General features: G+C 37.2%; 1 long non-coding RNA gene across 1 annotated transcript; it reads left to right on the top strand.

The window, feature by feature from the left end:
• Positions 1-686: 686 nt before the first annotated feature.
• LOC108582724 lies at positions 687-19625 on the top strand. The gene is made up of 3 exons (XR_001896557.3): positions 687-887; positions 14907-14961; positions 19308-19625. It is a non-coding gene; the product is annotated as an uncharacterized LOC108582724 (long non-coding RNA).
• Positions 19626-21156: the final 1531 nt, after the last annotated feature.

The raw sequence follows: 21156 nt of genomic DNA on the forward strand, positions 1-21156 counted from the left end.
AGGATGGTCCTGGAGAGGAAGCCCAGGAGAGGATCTTCCAGGCCGAGATGCAGCACTTGTCCAGCTTGAGGCGCAAGAAAGGGAAGCTTGCCGTCTTCCTGGGGGCCAGGAATCTGGAGATGAAAGATATCCCAGCCGACCGCCACGCATGTATCGCGCCATCCAAGACCAGCTGCTGTTCTCCGTGTCCGCGGAGAGCCTGGTGGGCCGCACCGCCAACTACACGCAGAGGCACATTGGCCGCTTGCTGCCCTTCTTCAGCAACCCCGGAACCGGCGATGCCTACGGGGGCGATGACTTCATGAGCTACTGCAACTACACCGTGCTCAGCGCATCGTGAGGAGGCCAGCGGGAGCTGAGGGCCCTGTGGTACGTCCTGCAGGCCCCCACTGAGGCGACGACTCGCCCGCCGTCGTCATCCGGGAGGAGTCTGCCAAGAAGCCCCTCACCCTGGTCCACCTGCACCACGCCTGCAACCCCGGGAGCACCATAACTCCGTGAAGCCGCTCGAGGCCGGCGCCGTCGGGGGTGCGACTCTGCGCCTCTTGTAGGCCTGATAGCGCCGAAAACCTCTTCCATTGCTGTCGCCGTCGCTGTCGTCATCGCCGCCGCCGCCGTTGCAGCGGCCGCAACGTCTCCTCAGGAAGCTCCGTTCTCCCCTCCCCCACCACAGCCCTCCTCCAATCCCCACCCCCACCCCTGCTCCCCTGGCGCGCCCTTTGATTTTTCCCCGGGTTTTTGTTTTTTCCCTTCGTTTTACTCAAAATTGCCTCCGCCTCCCCCACCTTCCTACCTTACCGTTCTACCTTCTCATTCCTTCCTTGCTTCTTTCACGGGATGGGAGACGAATTTCGAAGAAAATACCTGCCTTGTACCACAGGAGGGGCGTAAGTGGGATAAGCTCTAACCTCTTCTTGCCTTTCTGGGTCTTCACCTCCCTCACCGACTGAATATTGGTCATGTTGCGAATAACGTAGGGATACAAATAGAAATTTTAGATTTCACGTATTCTGGGAAAAATAAATTTAGTCCACTAGCTCGTAGTGTTCAGATTTTCCTATGAATATATTGGATTACTCAGGTAAAATTGGAGTTTATGTGATCGAAGTGCTTTGTGAGTGCCTTTTGCTGAGTTTTTTTGAAAAATAATGTCATGGTTTGCTTTTTGCTTAAACTGGGCTACTCAAGAGATGTCTCCAGTTATGAACAAGAGCTCCATTAGTACTTTGTTTTTATCTTTTATCAAAACTTATATAGTTCCAAATTATTTTTTGTTGCTCAGACGTTTACTGAATTCTAAATAGCAGCATTCGTTAAACTTGTAAGGTAAATGTGTTTATAAATAGAGTAAATTTAGATAAACTGATAGGTTAGATAAGGTTTACGCTAACATGAAAGATCTGAATTTAATTTCCTTTATTAAAGGTAGGAAGGGATATGACTTTATTCAAATAGTTGATCCATTTCATCATTTCTACAACTGGTATAAAGCAAATATAGAAACATGAATAGGTAGTTTAACTTACTATAAGGGGTAAATTTCTGAATCTAGTAAGTTTCCTTTAGATTACTACATTCGTATCTTTCACACTCCATACCAGCTGATAACAAGGTAGGTCAGCTACTTGAATAAAGTCATAGCCTTTTATATATCTAAGAATAAAGGAAACTTAAAAATTTTTTAAATGGCATTTGTCTTTTAAATCATGTGGAAAACAAAGTGGAGTTACATACCATTGTTATAATATACTAGCTTTTATAATTACCCATATATTTACACCCTTACTATTTATTTTTTCATATGGCATCAAGTTACTCTCTAGTATCCTTTATTTCAACCTGCAGGACTCACTTTAGCATTCCTTGCAGGGCATTTCTCAGGTTTTTGTTGTTGTTTGTGTTTTTGGTTTTTTTGTTTGTTGGTTTGTTTGACAGAGTCTCACTCTGTTCCCCAGGCTGGAGTGTGGTGGCATGATCTTGGCTCACTGCAACCTCCACCTCCAGAGTTCAGGTGATTTTCCTGCCTCAGCCTCCTGAGTAGCTGAGATTACAGTCACGCACCAACACGTCCAACTATTTTTTTTTTTTGTATTTTTAGTAGAGATGGGATTTCACCGTGTTGGTCAGGCTGCTCTTGAACTCCTGAACTCAAATATAAACCAGCGTCAGCCTCCCAAAGTGCCGGGATTACAGGCATGAGCCACTACACCCAATCAGTTCTCAGGTTTTGTTTATCTTACTTTTGAAGGACAATTTTTGCCAAACATAGTATTATTGGTTGACAGAGTTTTTTCTTTTACCATTTTGAATATATCAACTCACTGCCTTGTGGCCTTCAAAGTTTCTGATGAGAAATATGCAGTAATGTTATTAAGAATCCCTTTTAAATGTCCATTAAAAATGTTGGGAAAAGGTCTGAGGTTCATATGTCAGTTGGGTGACATCAGGCAAGTCATCTAATCTCCTTAAATCTAATCTCCAGAATATATATATATGTATGTGTGTGTGTGTATATATATGTATGTGTGTGTTTGTGTATATATATATGTGTGTGTATGTGTGTGTGTGTGTGTGTATATATATATATACTCCTCGAGAAGAGCACTTCCAAGACACATAATTGTCAGATTCACCAAAGTTGAAATGAAGGAAAAAATGTTAAGGGCAACCATAGAGAAAGGTCGGGTTACCCACAAAGGGAAGCCCATAAAACTAATAGCAGATCTCTTGTCAGAAACCCTACAAGCCAGAAGAGAGTGGGGACCAATATTCAAAATTTTTTTTAAAAAGAATTTTCAACCCAGAATTTCATATCCAGCCAAACTAAGCTTCGTAAGTGAAGGAGGAATAAAATCCTTTACAGACAAGCAAATACTCAGAGATTTTGTCACCACCAGGCCTGCCTTATAAGAGCTCCTGAAGGAAGCACTGAACATGGAAAGAAACAACTGGAACCAGCCACTGCAAGAACATGACAAATTATAAAGACCATCGATGCTATGAAGAAACGGCATCAATTAGCGGGCAAAAAAGAAACCAGCAAACATCATAATGACAGGATCAAATTCGCATATAACCATATTAACCTTAAATGTAAATGGGCTAAATTCCCCAATTAAAAGACACAGACTGGCAAATTGGATAAAGAGTCAAGACCGAGACCCATCGGTGTGCTGTATTTGGGAGACACATCACACGTGCAAAGACACAAATAGGCTCAAAATAAAGGGATGGAGGAAGATCTACCAAGCAAATGGAAAGAAAAAAAACAAAAACAAAAGCAGGGATTGCAATCCTAGTTTCTGATAAAACAGACTTTAAATAAACAAAGATCAAAACAGACAAAGAAGGCCATATATAATGGTACATATATATGCACCCAATACAGGAGCACCCAGATTCATAAAGCAAGTCCTTAGAGACCTACAGAGAGACTTAGACTCCCACACAATAATAATGGGAGACTTTAACACCTCACTGTCAACATTAGACAGATCAATGAGGCAGAAGGATATCCAGGGCTTCAACTCAGCTCTGCAACAAGCAGACCTAATAGACATCTACAGAACTCTCCACCCCAAATCAACAGAAAATACATTCTTCTCAGCACCGTATCACACTTATTCTAAAATTGACCACATAATTGGAAGTAAAGCACCCCTCAGCAAATGTAAAAGAATGAAAATCACAACAAACTGTCTCTCAGAACACAGTGCAATCAAATTAGAACTCAGGATTAAGAAACTCACTCAAAACTGCACAACTACATGGAAACTGAACAACTTACTCCTGAATGACTACTGGGTAAATAACGAAGGCAGAAATAAAGATGAGAATAAAGATGAGAAATAAAGATTGAAACCAATGAGTACAAAGACACAATGTACCAGAATCTCTGGGACACATTTAAAGCAGGGTGTAGAGGAAAATTTATAGCACTAAATGCCCACAAGAGAAAGCAGGAAAGATCTAAAATCGAAACCCTAACTTCACAATTAAAAGAATTAGAGAAGCAAGAGCAAACAAACTCAAAAGCAAGCAGAAGACAAGAAATAACTAAGATCAGAGCAGAACTGAAAGAGATAGAGACACAAAAAACTCTTCAAAAAAATCAATGAATCAAGGAGTTGGTTTTTGGAAAAGATCAACAAAATTGATAGACCACTAGCAAGACTAATAAAGAAGAAAATACAGAAGAATCAAATAGATGCAATAAAAAATGATAAAGGGGATATCACCACTGATCCACAGAAAATATAAACTACCATCAGAGAATACTATAAACATCTCTATGCAAATAAACTAGAAAATCTAGAAGAAATGGCTAAATTTCTGGACACATGCACCCTCCCAAGACTAAATCAGGAATAAGTTGAATCTCTGAATAGACCAATAACAGGCTCTGAAATTGCAATAATTAACAGCCTACCAACCAAAAACACTCCAGGACCAGATGGATTCACAGTTGAATTCCGCCAGAGGTACAAGGAGGAGCTGGTACCATTCCTTCTGAAACTATTCCAATCAATAGAAAAACAGCGAATATTTCCTAACTCATTTTATGAGGCCAACATCATCCCGACACCAAAGTCTGGCAGAGACACAACAAAAAAAGAGAATTTTAGACCAATATCCCTGATGAACATCGATGCAAAAATCCTCAATAAAATACTGGCAAATCGAATCCAGCAGCACATCAAAAAGCTTATCCACCACAATCAAGTGGGCTTCATCCCTGGGATGCAAGGCTAGTTCAACATATGCAAATCAATAAATGTAATACATCACATAAACAGAACCAACAACAAAAACCACATGATTATCTCAATAGATGCAGAAAAGGCCTTTGACAAAATTCAACAGCCCTTCATGCTAAAAACTCTCAATAAACTAGGTATTGATGGAACGTATCTCAAAATAATAGCTATTTATGACAAACCCACAGCCAATATCATACTGAATGTGCAAAAACTGGAAGCACTCCCTTTGGAAACTGGCACAAGACAGGGATGCCCTCTCTCATCACTCCTATTCAACGTAGTGTTGGAAGTTCTGGCCGGGGCGATCAGGCAAGAGAAAGAAATAAAGGGTATTCAATTAGGAAATGAGGAATTCAAATTGTCCCTGTTTGCAGATGACATGATTGTATACTTAGAAACCCCATCGTCTCAGCCCAAAATCTCCTTAAGCTGATAAGCAACTTCAGCAAAGTTTCAGGATATGGAATCAATGTGCAAAAATCACAAGCATTCCTATACACCAATAACGGATAAACAGCCAAATCATGAAAGAACTCCCATTCACAATTGCTTCAAAGAGAATAAAATAGCCAGGAATCCAACTTACAAGGGATGTGAAGGACCTCTTCAAGGAGAGCTACAAACCACTGCTCAATGAAATAAAAGAGGACACAAACAAATTGAAGAATATTCCATGCTTATGGATAGGAAGAATCAGTATCATGAAAATGGCCATACTTCCCAAAGTAATTTGTAGATTCAATGCCATCCCCATCAAGCTACTAACGACTTTCTTCACAGAATTGGAAAAAACTACTTTAAATTTCATATGGAACCAAAAAAGAGCCCGCATAGTCAAGACAATCCTAAGCAAAAAGAACAAAGTTGGAGGCATCACACTACCTGACTTCAAACTATACTAAAAGGCTACAGTAACCAAAACAGCATGATATTGGTACCAAAACAGATATATAGACCAGTGGAACAGAACAGAGCCCTCAGAAAAAATACCACACATCTACAACCATCTGATCTTTGACAAACCTGACAAAAACAGGAAATGGGGAAAGGATTCCCTATTTAATAAATGGTGCTGGGAAAACTGGCTAGCCATATGTAGAAATCTGAAACTGGATCCCTTACTTAAACCATATACAATAATTAATTCACGATGGATTAGAGACTTAAATGTTAGATCTAAAATCATAAAATCCCTAGAAGAAAATTTAGGCAATACCATTCAGGACATAGGCATTGGCAAGGACTTAATGACTAAAACACCAAAAGCAATGGCAACAAAGGCCAAAATTGACAAATGGGATCCAGTTAAACTAAAGAGCTTCTGCACGGCAAAAGAAACTACCATCAGAGTGAACAGGCAACCTACAGAATGGGAGAAAACTTTTTGCAATCTACCCATCTGACAAAGTGCTAATATCCAGAATCTACAAAGAACTCAAACAAATTTACAAGAATAACACAAACAATCTCATCAAAAAGTGGGCAAAGGATATGAACAGACACTTCTTTAAAGAGGACATCTATGCAGCCAACAGACACATGAAAAAATGCTCATCATCACTGGTCATTAGAGAAATGCAAATCAAAACCACAATGAGATACCATGTCATGCCAGTTAGAATGGCAATCATTAAAAAGTCAGGAAACAACAGATGCTGGAGAGGATGTGGAGAAATAGGAATGCTTTTACACTGTCAGTGGGAGTGTAAATTAGTTCAACCATTGTGGAAGACAGTGTGGCAATTCCTCAAGGATCTAGAACTAGAATTACCATTTGACCCAGCAATCCCATCACTGGGTATGTACCCAAAGGGTTATAAATCATTCTGCTATAAAGACTCATGCACAGGTATGTTTATTGCAACACTGTTAACAATAGCAAAGACTTGGAACCAACCAAAATGTCCATCAATGATAGACTGGATTAAGAAAATATGGCACATATACATACTGTCCAAGGTAATTTATAGATTCAATGCCATCCCCATCAAGCTACCAATGAGTTTCTTCACAGAATTGGAAAAAACTGCTTTAAAGTTCATATGGAACCAAAAAAGAGCCCGCATCGCCAAGACAATCCTAAGTCAAAAGAACAAAGCTGGAGGCATCACGCTACCTGACTTCAAACTATACTACAAGGCTACAGTAACCAAAACAGCATGGTACTGGTACCAAAACAGAGATATAGACCAATGGAACAGAACAGAGTCCTTAGAAATAATACCACACATCTACAGCCATCTGATCTTTGACAAACCTGAGAAAAACAAGAAATGGGGAAAGGATTCCCTATTTAATAAATGGTGCTGGGAAAATTGGCTAGCCATAAGTAGAAAGCTGAAACTGGATCCTTTCCTTACTCCTTATACGAAAATTAATTCAAAATGGATTAGAGACTTAAATGTTAGACCTAATACCATAAAAACCCTAGAAGAATACCTAGGTAATACCATTCAGGACATAGGCATGGGCAAGGGCTTCATGTCTAAAACACCAAAAGCAATGGCAAGAAAAGCCAAAATTGACAAATGGGATCTAATTAAACTAAAGAGCTTCTGCACAGCAAAAGAAACTACCATCAGAGTGAACAGGCAACCTACAGAATGGGAGAAAATTTTTGCAATCTACTCATCTGACAAAGGGCTAATATCCAGCACCTACAAAGAACTCAAACAAATTTACAAGAAAAAAACAAACAACCCCATCAAAAAGTGGGCAACAGATATGAACAGACATTTCTCAAAAGAAGACATTCATACAGCCAACAGACACATGAAAAAATGCTCATCATCACTGGCCATCAGAGAAATGCAAATCAAAACCACAATGAGATACCATCTCATACCAGTTAGAATGGCAATCATTAAAAAGTCAGGAAACAACAGGTGCTGGAGAGGATGTGGAGAAATAGGAACACTTTGACACTGTTGGTGGGATTGTAAACTAGTTCAACCATTATGGAAAACAGTATGGCAATTCCTCAAGGATCTAGAACTAGAAGAACCATATGACCCAGCAATCCTATCACTGGGTATATACCCAAAGGATTATAAATCATGCTGCTATAAAGACACATGCACATGTATGTTTATTGCAGCACTATTCACAATAGCAAAGACTTGGAATCAACCCAAATGTCCATCAGTGACAGACTGGATTAAGAAAATGTGGCACATATACACCATGGAATACTATGCAGCCATAAAAAAGGATGAGTTCATGTCCTTTGTAGGGACATGGGTGCAGCTGGAAACAATCATTCTCAGCAAACTATCGCAAGAACAGAAAACCAAACACCGCTAGTTCTCACTCATAGGTGGGAACTGAACAATGAGATCACTTGGACTCAGGAAGGGGAACATCACACACCGGGGCCTATCATGGGGGTGGGGGAAGGGGGAGGGATTGCATTGGGAGTTATACCTGATTTAAATGATGAGTTGATGGGTGCTGATGAGTTGATGGGTGCAGCACACCAACATGGCACAAGTATACATATGTAACAAACCTCCACGTTATGCACATGTACCCTAGAACTTAAAGTATAATAATAATTAAAAATAAATAAATAAATAAATAAATAAATAAATAAATAAAATAAAATTTCAAAAAAAAAATATGGCACATATAGACCAGGGAATACCATGGAGCCATAAAAAAAGATGTGTTCATGTCCTTCGCAGGGACATGGATGAAGCTGGAAACCAACATTCTCAGCAAACTATCACAAGGACAGAAAACCAAACACTGCATGTTCTCACTCATAGGTGGGAATTGAACAATAAGAACACTTGGACACAGGGCAGGGAACATAACACACTGGGGCCTGTTGGGGGGTGGTGGACTGGGGGAAGGATAGCATTAGGAGAAACACCTAATGTAAATGATAAGTTGATGGGTGCAGCAAACCAACTTGGCACATGTATACCTATGTATCAAACCTGCACGTTGTGCACATGTACCCTAGAACTTAAAGTATAATAAGAAAAAAAGAATGCGAAAAAACAAACAACAAAAAGAAATTACTTTAAATGTAAACTGATTAAACTGTCCAATCAAAAGACAGAAATTGCAGAATGGATTTTAAAAAATGACCAAAGTATATGTTGAATATAAGAGACTCAGTTTAGATCCAAATGCACAAATAGGTTGAAAGCGAAGTAAGGGAAAAGGATATTTTTTTTCTGTATACCATGCAACTAGTAACTAAGAGAGATTAAGGGTGACTATGCTAATCTCAGACAAAATAGAATTTAAATCCAAAAAACTTACAGTAACAAAGACGGACTCACTCATAAATGAAAGCTTCAATACAGCAAAAGATATAACAATTACAAACACTTTTGTACCCAATAATCATCAAAATACGAAGAAAAAAATCAACAAAATCGAATGGAGAAATAGACAGTTTCACAATAATAGCTGCATATTTCAATACCCCACCCTCAGTATTGATAGAACACCCTGACAGAAGGCTAAGTGTGGTGGCTTATGCCTGTAATCCTAGCACTTTGTGAGGCTGAGGCTGGTGGATCACCTGAGGTCAGGAGTTTGAGACCAGTCTGGCCAACATGGTGAAATCCCATCTCTACTAAAAATACAAAAATTGGCCAGGTGTGGTGGTGTATGCCTGTATTCCCAGCTACCCAGGAGGCTGAGGCAGGAGAATTGCTGGAGCCCAGGAGGCAGAGGCTTCAGTGAGCCAAGATAGTGCCACTGCACTCCAGCCTGGGGAACACAGCAAGACACAGTCTCAAAAAAAAAAAAAAAAAAAAAAAGAACACCCTGACAGAACATGAGTAAAGAAATAAAGAAATAGGGGACTTGAACAACACAATAATCCAACTAGATCTAACATATATACAGAACGCTCTACTTAACAACACAGAATACATACTCTTTTTAAGTGCATATGGGATATTTTCCAAGGTAGACCACATGAGACAAATTAAGTCTCAATAGGTTTAAAAAGATAGATACCATACAAAGTGTCTTATCTGACTTCAACAGCACAAAATTAGAAATCAATAATGAAAGATAAACTGTAAAATTTACAAATTTGTGGAAATTAAAATATTCTTAACCACTGGGTCAAAGAATAAATTATAAGGGAAATACAAAATAGTAAGAGACAAATGAGAATAAAAATAACATACCAAAACTTATAGGACACAGTGAAAACAGTGCTAAGGAGAAAAAATATATAGCTATAAATGCTCACATTAAAAAACAAGAAAGATCTCAAATCAACAACCTAACTTTACAATTTAAGGAACTAGAAAAAGAACAAAGTAAACCCAAAGCCAGCAGAAGAAAGGAAATAATAAAGGTTAGGGCAGAGTTAAATGAAGTACAGAATAAAAAAAAAAAAAAACAGATAAAAATCAATGAAACCAATAGTTGGTTCTTTGAAAAGATCAACCAAATTGACAAATCTTTAGCTAGTAATCAAGAGAGATTAAGGGTGACTATGCTAATATGACACAAAATAGTCTAAGAAAAAAGAGAGAAGTATCTATCAAATTCTCAAATTACTAAAATCAGAAATGAAAGTGGAAATGTTACTACTAATTCTTTATAGAAACAAAAAGGAACACTATTAGCAATTATATGCCAACAAACTGAAAAGCCTATAAAATGGACATATTACTAGAAATACAAACCATATCACCACTAAGCCACAAAGAAGTAACAAATCTGAATAGACCTATAACTAGTTGGTAGATTAAATCACTAATCAAATATCTCTCAACAAAGAAAAACCCTGAACCTGATGGCTTCACTGGTAAATTTTAACAAACATTTAAAGAAGGACTAATACCAATCATTCTCAAACATTTCCAAAAACAATTGAAGAGAAAGAAACACTCTCTAACACATTTTATGAGGCCAACATTGCACTAATACCAAAGTCAGAAAATTACAAGAAAAGTATAGATCAATATCCCTTGTGAATATTGATACAAAAATCCGCTATAAAATACTAGCAAACCAAATTCAGCAGCATGTTAAAAGAATTATTTATCATGACCAAGTGGAATTTATTCCTGGAATGCAAGGATGGCTTAAAATATGAAAATTGATCAAAGTATTACACCATATTAACAGAACGAAAGGGAAAAAACTTGATCATCTCAATTCATGCAGGAAAATTATTTGACAAATATCAACACTCTTTTATGACAAAAACACTCAAAAAAATAGGAATGGAAAAAAGCTGCCTCAAAATGATAAAAGTCACATATGAAAAACCCACAGCAAATATCATATTCAGTGATAAAACACTGAAAGCTTTTCCTCTAAAAGCAGGAAGAAGGCAAGGATGCTTACTTTCACCACTTCTATTCAGCATGGTACTGGAAGTCCTAGCCAGAGCAATTAGATAAGAAAAAGAAATAAAATGCATCCAAATGGGAAAGAAGAAGTAAAATGATCTCTGTTTGCAAATAATGTGACCTTATGATCTTATATGTAGAAAACAAAAAATTCCACAAAAACATTCAAATTAATTAAGAAATCCAACAAAATAACAAGATACAAAGTAAACATATATCAGGTGCATTTCTATACACAAACATATATCAGGTGCATTTTAGAAAAATCTAAAAAAAATGATAAGGAAACAGTTCCAGTTACAATAGCACTAAAAAGAATAAAGACAGGAATTAACCAAGGATAAGGAGGTTGTACACTGAAAACTACAAAAACTTTCTAAAATAAAGAATATAAATAAGTGGAAAGCATAAATAAATCTAAAGATATAATATTGTTCAGATGTCACTACTACCTAAAGTGATCTACGGATTTAATGCAATCTTTGTCAATATCCTAATGACTTATTTTTTTGCAGAAATAGAAAAACCCATTCTAAAATTCATATGGAATCTCAAGTGACCCCAAATAGCCAAAACAATCTTGCAAAGAAAGAATAAAGAATATGTCCTGATTTCAAAACTTACTACAAAGCTACAGGAATCAAAACAATGGGACATAAAAACAGACATATAGACCAATGAAATAGAATAGACAGTTCCAAAACAATCATTGCATATATTGTCAAATGATTTTAGACAAGGGTGTCAAGACCATTCAATAAGGAAAAGACAGTCTTTTTAAAGAAATGGGGCTGAGAAAACTGGATATATCCACATCCAAAAGAATGAAGCTGGATCCTTATCTAACATCATATACAAAAATTAATTCAACATGGATCCATCAGCTAATGTAAGACCAAAAACTGGAAAACTGTTAGAAAACACAGGGCAAAAGTTTCACAACATTGGATTTGGCAATTATTTCTTGGATATGACACCAAAGGCATAGGCAATAACAATAACAAAAAGACAAATTGGGAGGCCGAGGCAGGCGAATCACCTGAGGTCAGGTGTTCAAGATCAGCCTTGCCAACATGGCGAAACCCCGTCTCTACTAAACATACAAAAAACTTAGCTGGGTGCAGTGGTGCATGCCTGCAATCCCAGCTACTCAGGAGGCTGGCAGGAGAATCACTTGAACCCAGGAGGCAGAGGTTGCAGTGAATGGAGATAACACCACTGCACTCCAGCCTGGGTGACTGAGTGAGACTCTGTCTCAAACAAAAAAGAGAGAAATTGGACTTCATGGTCAAGTGTGGTTCTTATGCCTGTAATGCCAGTGCTTTTGGAGGCCAAATTGCAAAAATCACTTGAGTCCAGGAGTTCAAGACTAGTCTGGGCAACATCTCAAGCCCCCATCCTGGTATAAGAAAAAAAAAAGAAAAAAATTGAACTTCATGAAAATGTAAAAATATTGTGCATCAATAGACAACTATCAACAGCGTAAAAAGACAACCAAAAGGAAAAATATTTACAAATCATCTATTTCATAAGATATTAATATCCAGAATATATAGAGAGCTCCTAAAACTCAACAACCAAAAAATCCAAGCAATTTAATTCCAAAATGAGCAAAGAACTTGAATAAACATTTCTCCAAACTAGATATATAAATGGCCAATAAGTCCATGAAGAGATGCTCAACAACACAAATTATTAAAAATACATATTAAAACCATAAAGAAATACCACCTCATACTTATTAGGATGGCTGATATAAAAATGAACAGAAAATAATAAGTGTTGGTGAGAATCTGAAGAAATTGGAACGCTTGTGCTTTGCTGGTGAGAATGTAAAATGGTACAGCTGCTTTGGAAGACAGTATGGCAGTTTCTGCAGAAATTAAAAATAGAATTATCATGTAATTTAGCAATTCCACTTCTTGGTATATACCCCAAATAATTGAAGGCAGGAGCTTGAAGAGGTATTTGTATGCTCATGTTGATAGCAGCATTGTTCACAATAGACAAGTGGTAAAAACAACCCAAATGTCCATGGATGGATGAATAAACAAAATGTGGTATAAACAAGCAGTAGAATATTATTTAATCTTAAAGAAGATGGAAATTCTGACATGATACAATATGGATGAACCTTGAAGACATTATGCTAAGTGAAATAAGCCAGTCACACAAGGAGAAACATTGTGATTTCACTTGCACTAGGTACCTAGAGTAGTCAAATTTATACAGGCAGAAAGTAGAATGGTAGGTGGCAAGGTCTGGGTGAAGGGGGAATGAGGAATTATTGTTTAATGAATACAGAGTTTTGCAAGACGAAGAGTTCTGGAGATGGATGATGGTGATATTTGCACAACAGTATGAATGTATTTAATGCCACTGAGCCATACACTTAAAAATGGTTATGATGATAATTTTTATATTATGAGTATTTACCACAAATAAAAATAACTTTTAAAAACCCTATTGTTTTAAACAATGTTCTTTTTCTAGAGAAAGTGCTTATTAGTTAAAAACAATGTACATGTCAGTTCTCTGCTATCATATAATCTTTTATTTTCAGTGGAAAAAAATATGTTGGAAATATTTATGCCCCCTAGTTTCCTCCTCTCCCCAAATAATAAATGACAGGAAGGTGGTGTAATCTTGTCTTTCTACTTGAGTGATCTAATTTTGGTTTAAACACATGTGTTAGTAGGTGTACTTTTTGTCTGTTTTTAGATTCCATTTGAAAGAAAACATTTCTCTGCTTTACTAGTACACTCTGACTACATTTTTTATGGCCTATTCTTTGTTGGGTGAGACTCTCTAAAATTAATGCCTACTCTTTATTGATTGCCCGCCTGTGGCAGACATTTTGCAAACATAATCTTTAACTTTTCCAATAACCTTCAAATTAGCTATTATTACCCCCATTTTTCAGGTAATGAAATGTAGATAGTAAGTAGTAAGCTCAGGATTTGAATGCAGGTCTAGCTCTAAAACCTTGGAAAGTTGACTGCATAAATCTTTATCTAAAAGTTAAAACAAAGCCAAAGCCAGATAGACACTCAGTCACCCCATCCATTCTCTTTTAAACACAGGAAAGTTATCTCTATTTAATACATATGAGTTTTAGTTTGCAAAATGGGCAACAGATCTTCATAGTTTTATAAGTGAGTAATTTGTAAATCACTGAAGAAATGGTTTGTACCAAATGATCTTTAAGGATTTATGATGCATATATCAAAAATAGATTATGTGGATTGTAAATAGATTGTATAGGTTGACAGATTTTCACAAATTGAACACACCTGTTTAACCAGCACTTAGATTAAGAAACAGAACATTACCAATACCCTCCAAACTCCCTTATGCCCGTAGCTGCTATATCTACACTTTCAATAGCAATTGATTATTTTTACCTAAATGTTATTTATATACTATTCCGATCATTTAGTTTACAGTTTTACTATTATGAAAAGTGTTGTTATAAACATTCTTGTTCATGTCTTTTGGTGACACACACGCACACATATTTCTGCTGAGTATAAAACTATGAGTAGAATTAATTGCTGGATCACACTATATGCATATGCTCAGCTGATACGGTTTGGCTCTGTGTCCCCACCCAAATCTCACTTAAATTGTAACTTCTGTAATTCCCATGTGTTGTGGGAGGGACCCGGTGGGAGATACTTTGAATCATGGAGGCGGTTTCCCCCATATTATTCTTGTGGTAGTGAATAAGTCTCACGAGATCTGAGATGGTTTTATCAGGGGTTTCCACTTTTGCATCTTCCTCATTTTTCTCTTGCTGCCACCGTATCAGAAGTTGCCTTTCGCCTCCCATCATGATTCTGAGGACTCCCCAGCCATGCAGAACTGTAAGTCCAATTAAACTTCTTTTTCTTCCCAGTCTAGGGTATGTCATTATCAGCAGTGTGAATACAAACTAATACAGTAAATTGATACCAGTAGAGTGGGGCGTTGTTGAAAAGATACCCAAAAATGTGGATGCAACTTTGTAACTGAATAACAGGCAGGGGTTAGAACACTTTGGAGGACTCAGAAGAAGACAGGAAAACGTGGGAAAGTTTGGAACCTCCTAGAGATTTGCTGAATGGCTTTGACAAAAGTGCCGATTATGATATAGACTATGAAATTCAGGCTGAGGTGGTCTCAGATGGCGATGAGAAACTTGTTGGGTGCTGGAGCAAAGGTGACTCTTGTTATGTTTTAGCAAAGAGGCTGGCAGCATTTTGTCCCTTCCCTAGAGATTTGTGGAACTTTGAACTTGAGAGAGATGATTGGATATCTGGCAGAACAAGTTTCTAAGCAGCAAAGCATTCAAGAGGTGACTTGAGTGCTGTTAAAGGCATTCAGTTTTAAAAGGGAAAAAGAGCATATAAGTTTGGGAAATTTGCAGCCTGACAATTTGATAGAAAACAAAATCCGATTTTCTGAGGAGTAATTCAAGCCAGCTGCAAAATTTGCATAAGTAACAAGCCCAATGTTAATCCCCAAGGCCATGGGGAAAATGTCTCCAGAGCATGTCAGAGGTCTTCATGGCAGCCCCCTCCCATCACAGGCCTAGAGATCTAGGAGTAAAAAGTGGTTTCATGGGCCAGACCCAGAGTCCCCGAGCTGTGTGTAGCTTAGGAACTTGGTGCCCTGTGTCCTACTCACTCCAGCCATGGCTAAAAAGGGTCAATGTAGAGCTTGGACCATGGCTTCAGAGGGTGGAAGCCCCAAAGTGTCAGCTTTGACATGGTGTTGAGCCTGCGGGCACACAGAAGTGAAGAATTAGGTTTGGGAACCTACATCTAGATTTCAGAAGATGTATGGAAATGCCTGGATGCCCAGACAGAATTTTGCTACAGGTGCGGGGCTCTCATAGAAAACTGCCGCTAGGGCAGTGCGGAAGGCAAATGTGGGGTTGGAGCCCCCACACAGAGTCCCTAATGGGACACTGCGTAGTGGAGGTGTGAGAAGAGGGCCCAGGCTCCAGAATGGTAGATCCACTGACAGCTTGCACTGTGCGCCTGGAAAATCCACAGACACTCAAGACCAGCCTGTGAAAGAAGCCAAGAGGGAGACTGTACCCTGCAAAACCACAGGAGTGGAACTGCCCAAGACCATGGGAACATACCTCTTGCATTAGCATGACCTGGATATGAGACCTGGAATCAAAGCAGATTCATTCTGGAGCTTTAAAATTTGACTGCGCTGCAGGATTTTGGACTTGCATGGGCCCTGTAACCCCTTTGTTTTGTCCATTTTCTCCCCTTTGGAATGGCTGTATTTACCCAATGACTGACCCCCATTGTATCTAGGAAGTAACTAGTTTGCTTTTGATTTTACAAGTTCATAGGCAGAAGGGACTTGCCTTGTCTCAGATAAGACTTTGGACTGTGGACTTTCAGCTTAATGCTGAAATGAGTTAAGACTTTGGGGGACTGTTGGGAAGGCATGCTTGGTTTTGAAATGTGAGGACATGAGATTTGAAGGGGCCAGGGGCGGAATGATATGGTTCGGCTCTGTGTCCCCACCCAAATCTCATCTTGAATTGTATTCCCATAATTCCCACATGTTACAGGAGGGACCCAGTGGGAGATAATTTGAATCATGGAGGTGGTTTCCCCCATACTGTTCTCATGGTAGTGAATAAGTCTCATGAGATCTGATGGTTTTATCAGGGGTTTCTGCTTTTGCATCTTCTTCATTTTTGTCTTGCTGCCACCATGTAAAAAGTGCCTTTTGCCACCCGCCATGATTTGAGGCCTCCCCAGCCATGTGGAACTGTAAGTTCAATTAAACCTCTTTTTCTTCCCAGTTATCAGCAGCATGAAAATGAACTAATACATCAGCTTTAGTAAATATGGCAAGTTTTCCAAAGTATATATTGATTTTTTTTTTTTTACAAAGCATTAAGTAAAATACTGACAGCCAATAGAAGAATAGGTAAAAGACTTGACAAAAAGGATCCCAAGTAATAGGAATAGTACAACTTTTGAAAATTGTAAGTCTTTTAAACCTTAACATTCTCTGATGCAAAAAGGAAAAAGTTATTCTATAAGTATATTTAAAACGTTTGTCTCAAGCTAGCCAATTCTCTATTATATGTTCCACAAAACAATTGTTTAAAATTTATGAAATAAATAGATACATCAATGGTTACGTTTTATGTGTAGTACAGTGGTTCAGAGGTTGAAAATACATATATTATTTTTCATTAAAGTCTATATTTTTAAAAAGCTTATTTACTTCACTTAAATTTAGAAAACAAAATATTTTAAAATCTCCAAAGTGATAGTATCTGGTTAAATTGTCTTCAATTTATTCAATCAATAATTCATAATCAAGTTGAAAGCAAACCAATAAAAGGGATATTCAGATAGATTTAACAATTATCTTAAGAATCCACTACTTAAAAATAAGTAAAACCAAATTTATATAAATATATACTTTTACAAATTAAAGGTAAGTGGAACACACACACACACACACACACACACACACACGCAAAATCCATAATCACCTAACAAAGCTCCTCCTTCTTTGTAGCTTTTATTTTAGTGTTTGGAAGGAATGTTTAGTGTTTAGTTCTAAATTATTGCATTGCGAGACTGCAATACAGTTTAGGCTGTTATCTTGAATGTAAAGAAGTGATAATGAATGCATTGAAAAATAAGCAGTGAAAAACTGCAAGGCAGTTGTGGCAATAAAGCTCCACAAGCTCTTGACCTCACATGTGTACAGATTAATTTAGCAAAATAAAAGAACTATAGTGTTAATGTGGCCTGGATTTTAAGAAAAATGAGAATTTTATTCTCTTTTCTGAGAGTGCAAAGGATAGAGAAAAAAAGTGAGAAGAAATAATTCTGTGACTAAAGAGATTACGAATGGAAAATATGATCTAAATCTCAGGTATTTTAAAAACAAAAAGCATATGTTGAGAGAGAGAGAGAGAGAGAGAGAGTCCTTACATTAGTAAGGTCAGCCTTACATTAGTGTATTCTTGCTGAATCTTTGACTGACATACCAGATGTTCATCGCAGGCACACTTTACTTCTATTATGCCATCTGGTTTTGTTTGTTTTCTATTTGTGTTTCTACTGAATCCATTCTCTTGTGATAAATGCGGAAACTTTGGTTGTTTTAATTTTATGATTGTACCCTCCAGTATCTTTGAATTCCTCTAACTAGAAGATTATTAAACTTGTCTCTTATAAGTGCCATACTCTCATTTGTCATTTACTCCTAAAGGACCTTAATCCTTTGGTATCTGAGGTATTTTTGGAAGTCCTTTTAGGAACATGCACTTCACTGATGGATTTGACTGGGACTTTGGAAATATAATGATTTTATGTTAATCTTGCCCGTTAATGTTTTATGTCTTAAGACTAGAGACTTGGTTCCTCCTCCTGAAATTTTTAGCCCTATTTCCTACAAAGACTCATAGCTAGCTTGACTTGGGGTCTATAATAAGTAAGAGATTTGGTCACTTACCTTTTCTCTCTCTTGCCATTGGGTGGATTCTATGAGCTGATTTTTCTTAGGCTTCCATTAAACACACTTTTTTTTCTAGAACTAAAGACAAATAGATAATCTCATTGCTGTTTGCAAATATTGGTAGTATTTTCATATGCAAAAGGTTTAAAGAGAATTCTTGGAAACCAGCACAGTAGAAGTAAGAGCAATGAAACAAAGTTACAGGAAGAAATGTTGGGCTTTGTATGAAGAGTTAGCATTCACAGTTTTATAAACCTGCCTCTGGGAGGCAGTAGGGTGTAGAGGTTGAGTATGGCTTCCCATTGACTTTGAATCCAATACAACCACTCACCAGTTGTGTGATCTGTGTGTTGGTTTATTCTGTGAAATAGGTATAACAGTAAATCCTCCCCCATTGGGTTTTTGTGAGGATTAAATGAGATACTTCCTGCCGGGCACTTACATTTCTGTCTGGTACAGAATAAACGTTCAATAAAAGTTAGCTTTATTATTATGGAAAAGGCTGTCTGCTTTTGTATGTTCTCCATCATTAGAAGAATTTAAGCAGAGCTGAAATAATAAATTGGTAGAGATTTTATAGTTAAGATTCAAGCATTGGATAGCTTCTTCAACCCCTCAGATTTGTGTTTCTATTATTTTGTTTCTAGTGAATATGAAGGTATCTTTCATATATGACAATGGTGGTATTAACCTATATAACATGCTTTTTTTCTGGTAGTTCAATTCCAATGATACAGTCTCCTGTAGTCAATCTGGGACCTCAGAGCACGGCAAAGAAAACCACTGCTTAAGTCCAGTCTGTATGCTGACCTTATGAAGCAAACCAGCTATAGATGCCAGAGACCTAAACAGATAGACTGTGAATTCAATTTGAGGAAAACACGGCAGAACAGTTCTTTTGATAATTTACCATCTTTCCTATCTGATGGCAAAAATTAAAAAGGGCTATAATATTCATTGTTGGTAAGATATAAATGGGAAAATGGACACTGTAATATATTATTAGTGGGAATATAAATTGCAAACATTTTGGAAAGAAAGCTGTCAATGTCTATTATAATTTTAAATATATATTCTCTTTGACCTGCCAACTCCACTTTTAAATGGCTTTCCTGTATGTGTGTATGTATGTGTGTGTGTATGTATATATATATATATATAAAAAATCATATATACATATATACATATCATTATTTAAGGCCACATTAAGGAAGCTGTATTGTGGCATTAATTATGGTAGTAAAAATAAGGAAACAATATAATTGCCTATTAATAGGGCAATATTTATATGCAGTAAGCTCTTACAATAGAATATTATTAAGTGACTGTTTAAACAAATGATTTAGATTTCTGTCTATTGATATGAGAGGTCCATGATGTATGGTTAAGTGAGTAAAGCAAGTTCCAGCATAATATTTATAGTATATTTGATGTTTGAAACAGCAAACAAACAAACAAACTTCAAACTGCCTTTGCATGCATTTATATGTAAAGGGAGAAGTGAGGGTGGTCACCAGGTCGATGACCTTGGTTACCTCAGTGTTGGGGCTAAGAGGGAATCAGTGTTTTCTATATATTGTTTTGTATATATTTTTTTTACATGCAATAAATGAAATTTTTGGAATGAAAAACAAGAAGGAAATAATTTTATTTAAAGAACTTAATAATTACAAAAATGTGCCTACTATAATACATGCACAATAGGAACATGCATTTCACTGATGGATTTTACTGGGACTTTGAAAATATAATGGCATTATGTTAATCTTTCCCATTAATGTTTTATGTCTTGAGGCTAGAGACTTGGTTCCTTCTCCTGAAATTTCTGCCACAATGCAATTTTTTTGAGAAAAATAACCCCACTCTCCCTTCCTGTCCTCATTATTATTCCTTTTTCTTCTGCCTCCACCATAACTTTCTTTCTTATGTTTTTTCATTCCCACTTCCCCTCAAAAAAATAAAGTATTTTTGCAAAAATGGAAACATATTACCAGTCAAAATGTTTTACAAGTCTGAAAGTGATACAAAAAAGCAGTTCATTTTTTTCTGTTTTCACTTCAAACACTAAAAATATTTCGTAAAAAACTATTTTTAAGTAGAACACAGCCCCTCCGACTCATATACGGTAAAGTTCTGCCATTTCTAGTGACATAGAGCTTCCTAGACCATGCTGTTCAGAAAGAACACAAAAACCAAATGCCTTCTTCCCTTCCTCCCTCCCTCCCTCTCTCCCTCCTTTCTTCCTTCCTTCCTTCCTCCCTCCCTCTCTCCCTTTCTTCCTTCCTTTCTTCCTTCCTTCCTTCCTTCCTTCCTTCCTTCCTTCCTTCCTTCCTTCCTTCCCTCCTTCTTTCCTTCCTTCCTTCCTTCCTTCTTTCCTTCCTTCCTTCCTTCCTTGCTTTTTGATAAATATTAGGAACAGCAGCAGTATTTCTTCTTATGGAAAGCAATAATGGCATGTGCTGTAAAAGAAAACTAGAGTATTTTGACTCTGACTTTATGTGGACAAGGACAAAAAAAAGAAAAAATACATTAATTAATTGAAATTCATTAAAAAGAGGCAAATATAA

The sequence above is a fragment of the Papio anubis genome, chromosome 1 (assembly GCF_008728515.1).
Source record: "Papio anubis isolate 15944 chromosome 1, Panubis1.0, whole genome shotgun sequence".
NCBI lineage: Eukaryota > Metazoa > Chordata > Mammalia > Primates > Cercopithecidae > Papio > Papio anubis.